The 18,593-nt window shown below is 39.9% G+C and overlaps 1 protein-coding gene across 3 annotated transcripts in view; it reads right to left on the bottom strand.

Annotated features, from left to right (window-relative positions):
* HK1 (hexokinase 1) overlaps nt 1–18,593 on the bottom strand; it is a 120,317-nt gene that overhangs the window by 90,463 nt on the left and 11,261 nt on the right. The window contains exons 2-3 of one of the 3 annotated variants that reach the window (XM_077894802.1): nt 14,160–14,276; nt 4,868–5,061 (exon numbers count right to left, since the gene is read on the bottom strand). The exons of 1 other annotated variant lie outside the window; for it this stretch is intronic. The gene's annotated coding sequence lies outside the window, so the exon portion shown is untranslated. The remainder of the gene's footprint in view (nt 1–4,867; nt 5,062–14,159; nt 14,277–18,593) is intronic. One more of the 3 variants, XM_077894801.1, reaches the window with a different exon arrangement.

Here is an 18,593-nt window from a genome sequence, read left to right as displayed (position 1 = left end):
GGGAGAGGGAGAGAGAATCCTCAAGCAGTCTTCCTGCTGAGCATGGAGCCCAATGTGGGGCTCAATCCCAGGACCCTGAGATCATGACCTAGGCTGAAATCAAGAGTAGGACTCTCAACTGACTGCACCACCCTGGTGCCTCTGTTACTGAGTAACATTTCTGATGATAAAGAAAATGATCCCTCATTGATAGGTTGTTCCTGGGTTGGAAAAATTATAAATACTAGATGGGATGGCATAGCTCTAGGTTTCCCCCAGTGAGGTGACTCTTGTTTCATCCCCTGCAGAGACCCCGGAAAATGTCCCTATGGAGTCATAACAAGAGAATTTGGCTCCTGCTGGGCAGAAGGCTTTTTAAGCCAGGAGGAATCCTGCACCTACCTAGTGAGAGCTTGTCTTCTCTCATCTGTGGACTTCTGCACAGACTCCCTCAGAAAAGAAACAGTTGGCATTGTCCTGCCAGCAAGCTGTGGTTCCTGTCTTATAGCCCCACAGGCAGAATGGGGCCAAGTGTGGCCCGTGGCAGTCTTTGAATCTGAAGGTTTAGTATAGTCTAGAACACTCCTGGTGGGGGATCAGAATAAGTCATGCAGAGAGCCTGACTTATAGTAGGTACCTAAGCGGTAACTGTAAGTACTAAATAAATGGTTATTATTATGAATATTGGTGTTTCATTTTATCTACATTCACCAACTCACGGTGGACAAGAGATTATTCTAAGCCTGAGAAGCCCAGGAAGGGTATCAGGCTGCCAGATACAGTCCCATTATGAAACATAAGAAAACACCTCTCTGTAATTCTGAGAGAAGAAAATATACAAATGTCCGATCAACAAGTATTTATTTAGCACCAACTGCATGCCAATCTCAGTGCTAGAGGTTAGGAGCACTAGAGTAGAAAAGATAGACACGGTCCCTGCCTTGCAGAGCATATAACAAAGAGAAATTACAGTGCATTGTGATGGTGGGAGAAGAATGGGGAAGTTTATTTTGAACTACACATATCTGGGAACCCAAGAAGACTTCTCAGAGTAGGAAACCAGCCTTTAGCCACAGTACAGAATCCTAGGTTGGATAAAGATTGGAATGCTGGTGCTCATCTTCTTCCCCTGTACACATGGTAGATTGTTGCAACCATGGGCATGCCTTTCTCTATCCATGGCCCTGGGTAGTTCTCATTGACAAAGACCTGGCCTTGGCCAATGACTTGCTTTGGCAAGCTGGACAATGCAGCTTGTGGTCTCTGTCTCCATTTCTGGCACACAGCTCCTAAAATCCTTGTAATTTCTCAAGTTTTAAGAGCAATGAGAGAATCCTGTATTATAATCATTGGTCTTTTGTCCCCAAATAGCTCCAGTTCCTGAAATAGTTCCAGTGATAAAGGTGAGAGGAGTGTCTTGATACTCATAACAAGTTCCTTTCAATGAAGCTGAGTTTATGTTAATGAGGATGGTTGCCTGGGGAACCAACCTTATACTTTAAAGGTGGGAACTTTCAGCTTGCCCCTCTGCAAGGCAGGGGCAGGGCCTGGAGGACACATTAGTCACCAAAGAGCAATGATTAAATCACTCTTGACTGTATTGGAGCCTTCATGAAAAACTTGAAAGGACAGGGTTCATAGAGCTTCCAGGTTGGGGAACACATAGAGATTCTGGGAGAGTGACTGCCCTGGGAGGGCAGCTCTGCACCCCTTCCCACATACCCTGCCATATGCGTCTTTTCCATCTGGCTATTCCTGAGTTATATCCTTTTATGATAAATAAGTAATCTAGCAAGTCAATGTTTCCCTGAACTCTGAGCTGCTCTAGCCAAGTAAGCAAACCTGAGGACAGAGAATTGAGATTCTATAGCTGATCGGTCAGAAGCCCAGGTGACAACCTGACCTTGTGATTGGCATCAAAGAGAGGGGAGAGGGTATCCTTTGGGACCAAGTGTCAGACCATAGTCTGACACTGTCTCTATAACCAGGGCACAGGGTTATAAGAGCACCTGGCTCCAGAGTCCCAAACAGATCAGGGCTGGCCACTCACCACTGACATAATCCAAAGGCAGAGGAATGAGTGGTGGTGAAACAAGAAAGGAATTTATTTCAGTGAGGAAATCATCTGAAAGACAGCGGACTAATTAATGTCTCAAAGACTGCCTCCAAAGGGAGACAAAAGTACCTGGAGGTTTATATAAAGAAAATGTGGGACGAAGGTCAGGGGGTACATGCAGGTGGGCAGCAACAATCAGGTCATTCATGGTCTCTGGGTCAGTCCCAGAGGGCCTTGCTGGCTCAGGGCAGTCCCTATTTCTTGACAGGGTAGTTTTGGTTCCCATCACAGGATGCTTTGCTCACTCAGTCTTTTGTCTGAGTTAAGAGATAAGCCGGGAAGAAGAACTTAATCAGTTAGAAAATTAGTTAGAAATCAGTTAGAAAAAAAAAAAAAGAAAGAAATCAGTTAGAATTAGACTGAGGTCAAAATGGAGGTGGTTGCAGTCCTCTTTCATCTTAAGTAGAATTGAGTTTGATCATAAGACATTCTGCAATTCTGGTGTTGCAGAATTGTTTGGTGTGGGAAGAAACCCCACACATTGGTAACCCCCCACACATGGTTGAGTCTGAGAAGTGAGAAGGAGACATACAAGTGAAGTGTTTCTTCCTTTACAACCACCCAGCTGAGCTCAACCAAATTGCTGAAATAGAGAATCATGAGTTTATTTTTTCAAGTCACTAAGTTTGTGGGTGTTTTTTTATGTCGTAGCAGGTACCTGAGGCCCAGGGAGCTGGTGCCTGCCCATCAGGAGCAGGTTGAGGTAGAAGAGCCCTGAACTAGGAGCCAGGGAACCGTCTCTGGTTCGGGTCTACCTCCTGTTCCCCAAATGGTTTCAGGGAGGCTGCTTAACCTTTCCAACCCTCAGTGTGTAACCCAATTACAACTGCTCTACTGTCCACCTCACTGGATTGTGGTGAGGATCACATACAGCTATGAGGATCCCTCAAGGGAGCCATTAGCATGGCCTGGATGGAAGCTGGAAGAAACCTTGTTGCTCAATAACCATTAATGATGCCACAAGAAGAAAGAGTTGCATTCACAGAGGACTAGCTGCACTACAATTCATATACATTTTCTCATTTGATCCTGTCACAGCATTACAAGGGGGATAATAAGATTCTAATTTAGGGATGAGGATGCTGACACTCAGGGGTGCTGGAATTTTCTCAAAATCACACAGCAGGACCTGGAGAGAGAGCATAGGTACAGATCTTACAGACTCCAGAGCCTTTCTTCCCACTCTGCATGCTGCCTCTCCTTCAGAGCCTGTGTCATGGCATCCACCCCTCCTTATACCTCAGCCTCCTGAATGCTGGAGTGAGGGGAACCATAGGCTTCCCAGACCCAGGCCCTCTGCAACGAGAGCCTGCAGGAGCCAAGCTGCCCCACTAGCATTCAGAGCAGTTTCTCAACAAACTCCACAGGCACTCTTGCCTTCCATTCTGATACCTGGGTAACTTCCTAAATCTAGTTCAAACACTGCTCCGGATCACCAAAGCAACCTTACCTAGAATAAATATTACATCTTCTCTATTGGCATTCATTTCTTACGTTCCCATGAGTCTGTCCCCTTCTTCCATGGCTTCCTATCTGCTGTTACCCAGGAGATGGGAGTGGAAGGGGAAAAGGAGCCCTTGTGACTGGCCCAGGGCACACAGTTTGAAGGTCATTCAGTGCAGCATTGCTTTTTGTCAAGAGACTATTTGATCTAAAGTTCATGTAGAAATTCATGGCATTTCCACTGGCCCACCATGGTTCCATTCTGCATACACAGCCTACTTCGTGCTGTGAGCTGGCATTCCCCTATCGCTCCATTACCCTTGGAACCTGTCACTCTTCTCCCTGGGACTTGCTTGCACAGATCTCTTTAGAACTCCCTCCTCAGATTCCAAAGCATCTATGTAAACCAAGTGTTGCCTTTCCCAAAATAGCTGACACAGGCACCATCATAACACACTTTCAAAGTAGATACTTCATTTCTTGAATCATTGACCTGAAATTAGGGATCCAGATATCCCAGCATTTTAATAACAAAAAAAATCCATAATTCATTTATGTCTCCTAATGGCAGGATTCCTTTTTCGTTTCCATTTAGAGTTTCTTTTTATCATTTTAGCCTTGTTTTCAGACACCATGAACACCTTAATCAATTGACTTTCCATCTTTTTCTTAAACAATTTACTTGGAGGTAACTATAACTAGCAATTTTTGAGTGTTTATTGTTTGGTAGGCCCAGCTACAGATGACTCAAGGCATTAAATCACAAGAATCTCTCTTAAGTAACATTATCCTATTTTATTGAGGTTCAAGAAGATTGAGGAATTTCCCAACCCCATACAGCGGGTCAGTAGCAGAGCCAAACTTTGAAATCAGGCTCGCTCCAGCTCCCCCATGCTCCATCATTCTATTATGCTCTCCCTCAACTGCATGGCATCAATTCAGACACAGAGGCTAGTAGGGAAGGGAAATGAGTACTCAGGAGAGAGAGGCCTTTTACAGTTTATCAAGCTATGATGAACACAGCATTTGCCTTTAAAAAAAAAATCACACTGTAGATGGCATTAGCCCCACTACTTCAAACAAAAAGATGTAACTATAGTAAGTTCTGGTCCAGTTATAAATCACTGTGTAATCTTGGGAAAGTGTCCCTCTCTGGGCCTCATCAGTAAAATAAGTGGGTTTAAACCTTAGGATCTACCCTTTGAGATCATGAGACTTGAGTATTCTTTTATTTGTCTTATCTACGGAGAATAGGAAGCTACATACTGCAAAAGGCCAGGAAGGATCTAGCCCAGGGAAGAGTGAGACCACCGCGGTATGGCCACTTGCCTTGGGATGACTTGAGACACCTCTGCTGCCTCTTCACTTGGTCTCACTCTCATTTTCCCAAAAGGACAACATATGCTGCCTTGCAAACCAACTGTAGATTCCTGGCACAAAGCAGTAGTGGGTGGGTGTTTAGCTCTTTTCTTCCTTGGGAACAATGCTCTGGGTAACAGTTCTTTAGTTGGTTAGTTAGAGTCCTGAGAACGGAAAGAGACAAAAGATGCATTTGTCATATCAAGAGTCACCAAAGGACTGGCAGGGGGAGAACGTGCGCTGGCGTGCTGTGGATAGAAAGGCATGGGCCTTGTTTCCAATGAAGAGGATTGTACGGTGGCCTTGTGGGCAAGGCTTGGGGCACTTGGTACCCTAGACATGAAAAAGGTGCTGTATGGCTATGAAGTTCTTGATCCTACTCATAGGAACCTCATAAAAACCTTGGGTGAGGGGCAGGAATCATGGCAATGGTAAAAAAAAAAGGATGGTGGGAACAGTGATGAATGCTGGCCCATGTGCACAGAGCCCTCATCATACTTATCAGGTACTGTACATTGACTCTGGAAGTTTCCCCAGAATGCTAGGAAACAGAAACCATTTTCTTGTGCCAAGGGAAGCTGAAGCTTACAGAAACTAAGTCAAATGCTCATAGAAATGGGCAGTGAGGGGGGCACTTGACAGGACGAGCACTGGATGTTATACTATACATTGGCAAATTGAACTCCAATAAAAAAATATACAAAAAAAAAAAAAAAGAAATGCAACAGTAATACACATGAAAATGTAGCAGAATGGAGCTTTGGATTCAGGTCTCTCCCTTCCTGGGGCTTTAACTTTTTATCTTTTGGGTGCAGTAGCTGAGGCTTAGAGCAAGCAAAACCAACTCAGGTTTTACAATCTACAGAGAGATGAAATACTCAGACTAGTGGGTAAAGTAGAGAAGACAAATATCTGGTTGATGCCAGCCAGAGCTGGGGTAGACCTGAGCCAAAATTCCTAGAGAATGTCACCTCCTTTCTTCCTCTTCCCCGCATGAGGCACTTCTTTGGGGACAAAAGCCACTGTTCTTCCACTCTCTTCCATAATCCTGGGGATGACCAACCACGATTCCCCCACCCAGCCACTTTACCTTTTTCCTACTGTTCTTAAACCCTTCCTTCAGAGAGCTTTCCTTATAGTCTCTTAGGGGAGAGAGGTGTTAAGAAATCACGTTAATTACCTAAATTGTGACTTATAACTGGTAACTATCACGAGGAAGTATAGAAAGCCATAACATCTAATCCTGGGGTTCATGGAAGGCTTCCCAGAGAGGTGACTTTGGATCTGGGACACATTGGTCTAGGCCAGGGTTTTCTTTAAAACCCCTGAGGCAAGGACAAATGAGCCTAAATAAAAGAGGAGGAGGAAGTGGTAAAGAAGGAGGGTGTGCTTTATAATTTATTAACTCACCCCCTGCAGACTTGGGCCTTGCTGAGAGTAGGCTGGCCTGGGTCTCTACCCTCTAGGACAGTGGTTCTCAAAGTGCCTAGATGAGTGGCAGCAGCATTTCCTGGGAACTTGTTAAAAATGAACATTCTCAGGCCCTGCCACAGACATATCAGATTGGAAAACTTTGGGGGAGAAGCCAATGATCTGTGCTTAATAAGCCCCCTTGGCCTTTCTGCCACCTGCTCAAGTTGAGAGCCACATTCCCTATGTCGACAGTCAAGTGCATTCACTCATCAAAAGTATAATAGACCCTGGTTCTCTTCCACTCTCTCATGCTCTCCACATGGAAGAGGAATTCACAGATGATATTTTGAGAGAACACCGAACAAGGAATCAGTAGCCATAGAGAGAAATGGGACCAGCTGTCTAATGGGGTTAGAGGTGGATAAAACACAAGGATTTTAGCCATTTAGAGATTAATTTCCCAGGGGGTGAGACTCCAGGAGGTGAAAGCATATTCCCTGAGACCTGGAAAGAACCTAGCATATCATGTCCCACTCCCATCCCCATCCAAGACAATACCTGGTATGCAGGATCTCAGCCTTAAAAGCAGGTTTTTTCCACTGGTGGCTGGCTGTGCCTGACTTCTTTCTGTTGGCCTTAGGGCTCTGGACTCTTGCATAAACCCCTTTCTTCCCTCCCACTACCTCCCAAGGATGCTTATTTGTGGTTCTTAGCAAAGACACAATCACTGACCAACTAAATACAAGAGAAGACCCCAGACTTATAAATGTTCTGATTAAAGCAAGAATAAACATAATAGCAACTTCAAGTACATGTGGCCTTCAGCTGGGCAGGCTGACACAGGATGGCTGTGCAGACTGGCCCACATTCTGAAGAATGTTAAATTAAGGTCACAAGGATCTGATTCCTAACTCTGGTCCGAGCCTCGGATGCTCCCCAACTCACTGACATCCCTCTCATGTGCTTTTGTTTCAGTCTTGCATTCTTGACTTGGACCATATATTTAAACTGCCAATGCTTATGTGTATTTACTACTTCACAGCCATGACCTCTTAGTTTCTGGAGTAAACTGTCCTCAGAACATGCTTCTTGTGTCACTCTGAAGTTCCTCACCACATCCAACCAAGTGCATGTTTATTCACACATTCATTTAACCATTCTGCACATCCAGTCCCAGGCTACTTGTGAATGGATACTACCCAATTTTTTCTCCAAATTGAGAAACCAAAGCTTAGACAAGTTCTACTCCAACAAATATGCTAACAAAAGACCCAACTCAGGGAAAACAAAATTTGGCAGAGTATAAAAAGGCAACTTAAATCTGAAGAAAACTTTCAGATTTCTCTGCCAATAGCCCAGGAAGTCGACAGAGAGATGATTAGCACATTTCAGAGAGAGCCAGACTGAGGCCCAGGAAGAAACACAACACAGGGACCTGCCTCTCAGCCTGGTCATCCCACCACCAGTCAGTACCTCCCAGGGCTGGGAAAGCTCTCAGGGACACCACTATCTGGAAATGACGTCAGCCCTTGAGTGATGATAGGGAACTTATCACCAACCGAAACAAAACCTTGAAAGAAACTTACTATGAAATGGGTCTCTGACACTTCTTGCATAAAGATGGTCTTTGGAGAATCACATCGAGATAAAAGCTCACTCCTCTGGGGCTGGAATCACAGCTTCTCTATGCCCTCTATGATGTCGGACAAAAATGTGGCCACAAGCTCTTAAACCGGCTTTCCGCCAAATGCTGGAGAGAGAGCTCATTTGCCCACCACCCCGTAACAACTGAAGCCAAATCTCCATTTCATTTTTACCACAAAAAAGACTCCATCCTACCACAACAGTCTTTTGAATTCAAGCCTCTTCACAGAGGAAGCAAAAGACTTCCTATCTCAAGCAAAAAATGCCAGCTATGTGCTCCCACAGGGTTCCAGTGCCCTGGAGGCGCAGGGCACCAGGGCTATCACAATAACCTCCCAGCTGATCTACAATTCAATTCTCTTTTGTATAGAACTCAAGACACTGTCCAACAGTTTAGATCCCAAGCTTCAATCCCAGGACAGTCCACCCTGTTCTCTCCGCCAGAAGCAGACTCAGAAATTTAGACAGACTAGGATCTTGGGACCAGACACTGGCCACATACATAATCTTAACTCTCTCAGAGGAGGGATAAATTCTCAATTTGACCCAGTAAGTGCTGCCTTTTGTGTAACAGGCATAGGAGGGAAAGGATGTGAGTGAGTGGTGGGGGCTGGGAGCAGATTTGAACTATGAAGTCCTCAAACAGACAAAACACAGATTAAGCACACATACACTCAAGAAAAATGAGCCAGGCAGCCATAGTGTCAGCAGTAAGTGTTTAATAGTAAGTATTTTAGTTATCAGAAGAAATGCAGGTGATTCTAAGAAGATGGATTTGACCTGGGATATTGACTAACCTGTCAATTTCCCTGGGAAATGTCAATCTCCTTTCCTCTGGCCTCTCAGGCCTAATCCCACCATCAGATTTATATCTTCACCCAGCCCTCCCCCCATTCCTTCACAGTTGACTATAAAACACTGTGTTTTTATCAGCAGTAAGGTACCTGGTGGATAATATTTCATTTAGACCTATAAGAAGCTATTAAAAAAGGGAAAAGGTGACATAAATCAAAATGGTTATCCATAATGTATTGTTAAGCCAAAAAAGTTACAGAGTAATGTATAAAATCCCATTTTTATTACCGCTGCTACAAAGAAAAACAACCATATCCACATGTATCAACTAACTATAGGAAATGTCTGATTGAGTAGGTGAAAGATGGTGAAGGTTAGAGAAAAATGATGTAAAATCTTCTCCTGCCTCTCCCTGCATATAACCTGAGACAGTTACTTCCTGCTTCTTTGCTAGGGGCAGGAATATCTCAGATTCCAGCACAGGGGTTCATGGAGTAAAATAGGGGCAGAAGGCCTGCTTGAGCAAAGAGCCAGAAAAGCAAGTGAGGCTTGACCAGCCTCAGGTATTACTCACAGAGCCCCAAGGGCTGGAGATGGTAACCCAGTGAGATATTCCCTCCCAGTACTGCTTCTTCCCCAGAGACTAAAGGTCAACCCCCAAAACCCTAACCAAGGAGAATACTTGGGGCTAACAGAAATGTTTAACTGGGGGCTTGGGGGTCCAGGACCCTACATCCTATGGCTCTTCCTCTCCCATCTCTATGAATTCACTGGGACTAACTCAGATTAGGCTCCAGCCTTAGGCTCTAACCCAGTACACATTCTAAATCAGAGTAGTAGATAACCCTTAGGTGAAGAAGCTCACCAAGCAACTAATTAGATATATGAGGAACAAAACTATCTGAAAAGAACATCAACAAACCAGGTAACATATACCATTTGAAGCAGAAATATTAGAATAGGCATACAAGAATGTAAAATAAAGATGATAGATATACTTAATTATTTAAATAAAATTTAAAAGATGATAGATCTATTTAATGAGATAAAGAAGAATAGCATGAAATAAAATGAAATTATTTTAAAAATCTAGAGGTATTATACATGAAAAACATAATACAGAGTTGAAAAACAATATAATAGGAAATTATATACATATATATATATATATATATATATATATATATATATATATATATCTGTGTGTGTGCCCTCACATGTGTGGCACCAAAACATAGGCCATGAAAGAAAAACTAACAAATTAAAGTAAACCCCATTAAAATTAAAAACATTTGCTCTTTGGGAGACATTGTTAAGAAAATAAAACGCAAAATGTAATAAATGGATACATCTATTAGAATGGATACAGCTGAAGAATGAATTGCTGAATTGAGAAACTCTCTTAGTAAGTGGTAGGGAAAGAAAAAGAAAATAGAAAAGTTAAACAAATGAAGGATAGAAGTAGAAGTGTCAATATTTTGATAATAGGAGTCACAGAAAAAGAAAAAACAATAGAAAATATTTGGGAAAAAAAAGATACATTTCCTACAATTAAGAAACAAAATGAAGGACTTCAGATTGAAAAGGCCACAGAGTGCTAAACAAAAGGTATAAGGCAGGGAGTACATGCTCAATGGTAAAGATTTGACTGCAAAAGATATAAGGGAAAATCCATCTCACATTACAGGATATCATAGAGAAAATTCTAAAAACTTCTAGAGCGACACAAAAATCACCCAAAAGGAAATAAGAGCTAGTTTGACAGTAGGTTTCTCAACAGTGACAGTGAGATAAAACAATGGGTTTAATGAATTGAAGGAAAGGATTCTTGAATCTAGACTTTTATATCCAGCCAAATTATCACTTAAATATGAGAGCATAATAAAAATACCTTTAAGTATATAAGTCCTCAACTTGCCACATAAAGTCTCTCCTTGAAAATATTTTTGAAGAAAGTAGCCAGATAAGTGAACGTTTATCAATAACAACACAGAACTAAGATTCTATACAATGGCAACGTGGCAAGTCACAGGAGTAGAAGAGACCAAAGTACATGAAAGCATGCTAAAATACTTGTCTTCTTTGGAAAAAGATTTATCTATCAACCTCCCAATTCCATAGCCCCCCCCAAAAAAAAAGGAGAAGAAAAGAGAAAAATGAAATATATGTAAAAAGAAACATAGGTAAAAATAGATTAAAATAGACATAAAAATAAAGATGGTAGAAAAAAGTTTGAATATATTAAAAATTATATAAATGTTAATGTACTAAACAACAAAAATATTGCCAAATACTATTTAGAAGAGGTATGTCTGAAGCATGACAGGAGAGTTGAATAAAAAAAAGATATATCAGGTGACTTACTTATCAAAAGAAAGCTGGTGAGTTAATATCAAACAATATAGACTATAAAATGAAAGGTATCATTAGACAAACAATTCACTACAAGAATGTTAAAATTTTAACTTATAAAGAAGATACTAAAATGTTCATAAATTGGCCTTTAGGGGTGGGGTGCCTGGGTGACTCAGTCAATTTAGCATCTGTCTTTGGCTCTGGTCCTGATCCCAAGGTCCTGAGGTAGAGTTCCTCATCTGGCTCCCAGCTCAGGGGGGGAGTCTGCTTATCCCTCTCCCTCTGCCCCTACCCCCTGCTTGTGCATGCTCTCTCTCTCTCTCTGAAACAAATAAAATCTTTTTTATAATTGCCCTTTAAATAGTTAAAGTAAAAATTGTTAGACCTATTGGACATCTAACAAATCCACATTTTAAGAAGAGATTTAAATATATTTCTGTCTGTTGCTAGGTCAAGCAAACAAGCCAAGTCAACAAAGACATAGAAGAGCTGAACAACAAAATTATAAGTCTAATCTAATAGACATATATAGAATTCTTTATTTAACAGAGAATATATATTATTTTTAAACACACATAAAATATTAGCAAAGTAACCCTTAACAGATTTCTAAAAAATAAATACAATATAGACCAGGGGTTAGCAAACTATAGTCTGCAGGCCAAATCCAGTCTGCCACCTAGTTTTATTTTTATTTTTTTTTAATATTTTATTTATTTATTCATGAGAGACTCACAAAGAGAGAGGCAGAGACACAGGCAGAGGGAGAAGCAGGCTCCATGCAGGGAGCCCGATGTGAGACTCGATCCCTCGTCTCCAGGATCACACCCTGGGCTGAAGGTGGGGCTAAACCGCTGAGCCACCTGGGCTGCCCCCTGCCACCTAGTTTTATAAATAAAGTTTTATTTGAACACAGCCATACCCATTCATTTACATATTGTCTACAGTGACTGTATGGTCATTTATAGAGCTACAATGATACAGACCATATGGTCCATAAATCCTAAAATATTTATTTTCTGGCCCTTCACAGGATAAGTTTGCCCAATCCCATAGTCTATGATCAACACACAATTAAGTCAGGAGTTAACAAAAAAAATTATAAATTTTAAAGCTTCATGTTTTGGAAATTATGAAGGTAAAAACTTAGAAGCTCTTTTTTAAATTTTATTTTTAAGATTTTATTTGAAAGAGCATGAGCAGGGGGAAGGATAGAGAAAGAATCTCAAGAAGACTCTATGCTGAGTGAGAGCCCAATATGGGGCTCAATCTCACAACACTGAGATTATGACCTAAGCTGACATTAAGAGACAGAAACTTAACAGACTGAGCCCCCCAGGTGCTCAGAAACTTGTTTAAATAACTAATAAGTAAAATAAGAAATCATAATGGGAATTCAAAATATTTGAAACTGATGGTTAAGATGTAGAAGGTAGCAGCAGATCACTGTATTCACTGTAACAATTGGGGGGGAAATGGATAAACTGAGAAAAATCACATTTCTTTTTAAAGATATTGGAAAGCTATAGATATGAAGAAGTCTAATGGAACTAAATATCAAGCAGAAAGAACTCTTCTAAGATGAATTGGAGATTAGTGACTGCTTTCCTCTCTGAGGCATTTGCTGAATCTGGGCATGGACTCCTAGAAATTGGACTCATCAGAGCAAAGGCAAACCTGCTGAGAGAGAGAGAATGAGAAAAAAAAAGGCAGTTTTTAATGGCCATGTAGGCTGGCTTAATAAAGTAGAATCTCAAGAAGTCTCAGATGCACAGCTGGTTTCCCTACCTGCCAGTCCTCCCCCACAGGATTTATACTATGTTCTGTGCAATAGAGGAGTCTATGGGTTAGAACATAAATTCAGGGAAAGATTTTCTGAAATACTATGAGAAAGAGAAGTCTGCTTGAAAAGAAGGCCTGCAATAAGCACAAATTAAGCATCAATCTTAAGATATTTGAAACTAAAAGTAAACTGATCCAGCTCAATATCAAACTGGATTGAAGTAATGAGTCTATCATTTCAGCTATCTCAGAGAAGAAAGGGTTGTTCTCTTTCTGGGAAAAAAATAACATCTACTTCAGATTATATGGATATTACTATACAAGACAGAGAAAAATAGAGAAAAGTAGAAAAAATAGTAGGAAATTGGACCTATAAGCAAGAGAAAATATAGACAATAAAAAGAGTCTCACAGGTCATCCAGAATTGGAATTAGAGTAACAGACAAGGACTTTAAAATAACTATTATAAATATGTTAAAGAAAATAAAAGACAAGATGGGCAAAATGGATGAAATGATAAAGAATGCCAACAAAGGAATTGAATTGCTAAAAAAGGGGGGGGGGATATTCTACAATTGAAGAAACACAATATTTTAAATTAAGAATTAGTTAATCCATCTTTACACTTCCCCTATGCCTCACTCCAGGTTGCTGTGTCTCCCAGACAGGAGTTTGTGCACACATCTGGTACCCTAGGCTTTGCAATTGCCTCCCAGAACACATTGATTATGTGGCTATGGTGGTCAGTGGGCCTTACATTCCAGGGTCTCACAGAACTGTAACAAACAAACAAACAAAAACAAATTTTAACTGCCTATCCCCTCAGGGAACAGCACAGAGGCAGTAGACTGAACCATCCAGTTTTTCCACTTAAGGCCCTTTTTTAAAGATCTTAAGATCTTAAAACTGCCATCTGAGGGTCACTAATTTAACACAAATCTAGGAGCCAACTGCAATCCCCTTCAGAGAAAGAGGAGGCTGGCTAGTGCCATGTTAACACTCCCTCTACCCTGCCTCAAATCTCTTGTGTCTCCATAAAAGGAACTTGTGAGTATGTCTGGCACCCTGGTTTTTGTGGCTGTGGCCCAGAAGATACAACTCTTAGATAGCCTAGCTTTGGTGGCCGGTATGACTTGTGTTCACGGGTTCAATAGGATTCTAGCAAACACAGAAATAGTTCTTAACTGGCTATCCTCCCAGGGATCAGGTGCAGAAGAAACAAAGAGAAATAATCATCTCCCAGTATTCCCCTGAAAGAGGTGTACTTGCATACTTTAAAAGCTGCCGCCTGAGAGTCCAGCTTCCGATCAGCCTACATCTCGGTGCTGACTGAAATTCTTTCTTCTGGGACACTGACACGCCTTGGCACACCCTCAGGAACTGGGAGCCCCTAAGAACAAAGAAGGCTGCTTGGACAATTATAAAGGTTTGAGAGACAACCAAAAGCTAGGGTAGGATTGAATGATAAGTTCATCTCCTATATGAAGCCACTTTTTCAAGACTGGGAGAGGCAGCTGTATTATCTAATGCATAGAAACCAACTTAGATAGTCAAGGAAAATGAAGAAGCAGAAGAATACATTCCAAATGAAATAAAAAGATAAAGCCCCAGAAAAAGACCTTAATGAAACAGAGTAAAGGGGTTTAACTAATAAAGAGTTCAAAATAGTGGTCATAAAAAGGCTCATCAGGAGAACAATGAAAAAACAAAATGAAAACTTCAACTAAGAGATTTAAAATATAAGAAAATACCAAACAGAAATCATACAGCTGAAGAATACAAGAATTAAACTGAAAAATTCAATAAGAGGGCTCAACATCAGACTAGATGAAACAGAAGAAAGGAGCAGCAAACTGAAAGACCTGGCATCTTTCATCCAATGCATCCAATCAAAGGAGCAAAAAGAAAAAAGAGAGAAAAAGACTGATTTAACAGCCGTATATAGAACATTCCATCCAAAAGCAACAGAAAACATACTCTTTCCTAGTGCACATGGAACATTCTCCAGGATAGATCATATTTTAGGTCACAAAACAAGTCTTAATAAATTTAAGAAGACCCAAATTATATCAAGCACCTTTTTTGACCACCATGGCATAAAACTAGAAATCAATTACAAGAAGAAAACTGGAAAATTCACAAATACATGGAGAATAAACAACATGCTACTGAACAACCAATATCAAAAGACAAGAAATCAAAAAGAGAAGTCAAAAATATCTTGAGATAAATGAAAACAGAAATACAATATACCAAAACTCACAGGATGCAGCAAAGAGCAGTTCTAAGAGGCAAATTCATAGCGATAAACACCTACATTAAGAAACAAGAAAGATGTCAAATAAACTACCTAACTTTACACTTAAAGGAAGTAGAAAAAGAGTCCAAAGTTAGTAGAAGGAAGGAAATAACAAAGATCAGAATGGAAACCAATGAAATAGAGACTTAAAAAGCAGTAGAAAAGATCAATGAGAGGATCCCTGGGTGGCTCAGCAGTTTAGCGCCGCCTTCAGCCCAGGACATGATCCTGGAGTCCCAGGATTGAGTCCCACATCAGGCTCCCTACATGGAGTCTGCTTCTCCCTCTGTCTATGTCTCTGCCTCTCTCTCTCTGTCTCTCATGAATAAATAAATAAAATCTTAAAAAAGAAAAGATTAATGACACAAAAAGCTATTTTTTTAAAGATAAACTAAACAAACCTTTAGCTAGATTCCCAGGAAAAAATAAAGAGGATCAAATAAATAAAATCATAAATGAAAGAGGTGATGGTATAACTGATACCACAGAAATACAAAAGTCTACAAGATTCTATATGAAGAGTTATATGCCAACAAATTGAAAAACTCAGATGTAAATTCCTAGAAACATAAAACTATCAAGACTAAACCATGAAAAATGTAAAATCTGAACAGCCCATACCTTTATGGCCAATTAATTTTCAAAGGGAAAAGGACAGTATCTTTAATAAATTGTGTTGGGAAAATTCAGCAGCCATGTGCAAAAATGTGAAACTGGAGCTCTATCTTCAACCAAACACAAAATGAACTCAAAATGGTTTAAAGACTTGAAGATAAGGCCTGAAGACATAAAATTCCAGAAAACAAAGGGTAAGCTCTTTGACATTATAGTCTTAGCAATGATTTTTTTTTATTTGAAACTGAAAGCAAAGGCAAAAAAAGCAAAAATAAACAAGTGTGACTATATCAAACTAAAATGCTTCTGTACAGGAAAGGGAACCATCAACAAAAGGAAAAGGCAACTAAAGAATGAAAGAATATATTTTTAAATTATATATCTGATAAGCGCTTAACATCCAAAATATTTTTTTAAAAATTTATTTATTTATTTGAGAGATAGAGAGAAAGAGAGTGCACATGAGCCAGGCAAGGGTAGAGGGAGAGGGAGAAGCAGACTCCCCACTGAACAGGGAGCCTGATGCAGGGCTTATTGTGGAGGTTGATCCCACAACCCTGAGCCCAAAACAAGAGTCAGATGTCCAAGCAGCTGAACCACCCAGGCACCCCACTTAATATCCAAAATATTTTAGAAACACATACAACTCATTAGGAAAAAATCTAATTAAAATATGGACAAGTATCTGAATAGACATTTTTCCAGAGAAGACATAAAAATGGCCAACAGGTACATGAAAATGTGCTCAACATCACTCATCAGGGAAATGCAAATCAAAATCACAATGTGGCATCACCACACATCTGTTAGTCTGGTTGTTATAAAAAAGACAAGAAATTACAAGTGTTGGATAGGATATGGAAAAAAGGGAACCAACCCTGTGCACTGTTGGTGAGAATATAAATTGGTTTAGCTATTGTGGAAACCAGTATGGAGGTTCTGCAAAAAAAAAAAAAACTAAAACTACTCTATGACCCAGCAATTCTACTTCTTAATATTAATCCAAAAGAAATGGAATTACTATCTCAAAGAGATATCTGTACCTTCAAGTCCATTGCCACATTATTTACAATAGCCAAGATATAAAAACATTCATTGATATTGATAGACCTGTGTCTATCAATGACTGAATAAAGAAAATGTGGTTTTCGTATATAAGGGAATATTATTCAGCCGTTAAAAAGGAAATCCTGCCTTTTGCAACAACATGGAGATTGAGAGTATTATGTTAAGCTAAATAAATTGGCCAGAGAAAGACAAATTCCTTATGATCTTAATTATATGTGGAATCTAAAAAAACTTGAATTCATAGATACAGAGAACAGATAAGTGGTTACTAGAGGTGGGGGTTGGAGGAGAGTAGGCAAAATGGGTGAAGGTGGTCAAAAGGTACAGATTTCTAGGTACAAATAAATGCTGGGGATGTAATGCACAACGTGGTGACTATAGTTTATACTATATTGTATATTTGAAAGTTGCTAGAAGAGTATATTTAAAAAGTTTTCATTATAAGAAAAAAATTGTTAGTTGTGTGGTGATGGATTTTAACTAAACTTATTGTGGCAATTATTGTGGCAATCAGTTTGTAATATATACCTATATTATATCAATATATATATATTAAAGATTTATTTATTTTTAGAGAGAGAGTGAGGTGGGGAGGGGCAGAGGGAGAGGGAGAGAATCTCAAGCAGATTCCCCACAGAGAGTGAGCCCGATGTGAGGCTTGATCTCACAGCCCCGAGATCATGACCTAAGCCAAAATCAAGAGTTGGACATCTAACCAACTGAGACATCCAGGTGCCCCAATCAGATCATTATATTTCATACCTAAAACTAATATAATTTTATATGTCAATCATATCTCAATTAAAATTTTTTAAATACTAGTTTGTTTTATTTTATCATATTCTAAGATATTCTCTTATCATTATCAATAAAGCTGGATATCAATATAAAATATAGCAAGAAACATCTTCTATTAATCCAATGCTGATGATAATTTATTGTGTGCACTCACCCTAGTCATGTCCTCAGCTAAGCATTACTCACACAGTATTTTGTTAAAAAGAGAGAGAGAGAGAATTCATTGGCTAGATTCAATGACAGATTGGATACAACAGGAAAAAAAATCAGTGAACTTACAGACTGGTTAGTGGAAATTATGCAAAATGAAGCACAGAGAAAAAAATTAATGAAAACAGAATAGAACATGAAAGGCATGATAAAATAATCTAACTTAGGTATATTGGAGTCCTGGGAGGAGAGAAGAGAAATACTGGGTCATAAGCCAAGAATTTTCAAAATCCAATGAAGACATCAACCCACAGATTAAAGAAGCTCTCAGCAAATCTCAAGTAAAACAAATAAAAAGAAAGCCACACCCACAAACATTATAGTTAAACTACTAAAAACAAAGGATAAAAGGAAACCTTAAAAATAGAATTAAAAGACACATTACTTGTAGGAGAACAATAATAAGAATTATGATTGACTTCTCAACAAAAACTATGGAAGCAAGAGACACCTGAGGGGCTCAGTTGGTTAAGAGTCCAACTTTTGATTTCAGCTTAGGTCATGATCTCAGGGCCACTGGGTTGAGACCCTCTTTGGACTCTGCACTGAGTGTGGAGCCTGCTTGAGATTCCCTCTCTCTACTTCTAGCCCCCCTCTCCCCACTCCTCTGTGTGTGTGTGCACACGCATGCTCTCTCTCCCTCACACATACACACAAAAACTATAGAAGCCAGAAAAATATGAAATAACATCCTTAAAATATTGGAAGAAGGGAACC

The sequence above is a fragment of the Canis aureus genome, chromosome 4, assembly GCF_053574225.1.
Source record: "Canis aureus isolate CA01 chromosome 4, VMU_Caureus_v.1.0, whole genome shotgun sequence".
In the NCBI taxonomy this organism is placed as follows: Eukaryota; Metazoa; Chordata; class Mammalia; order Carnivora; family Canidae; genus Canis; species Canis aureus.
This window is presented reverse-complemented; position numbering and strand designations above follow the sequence as displayed.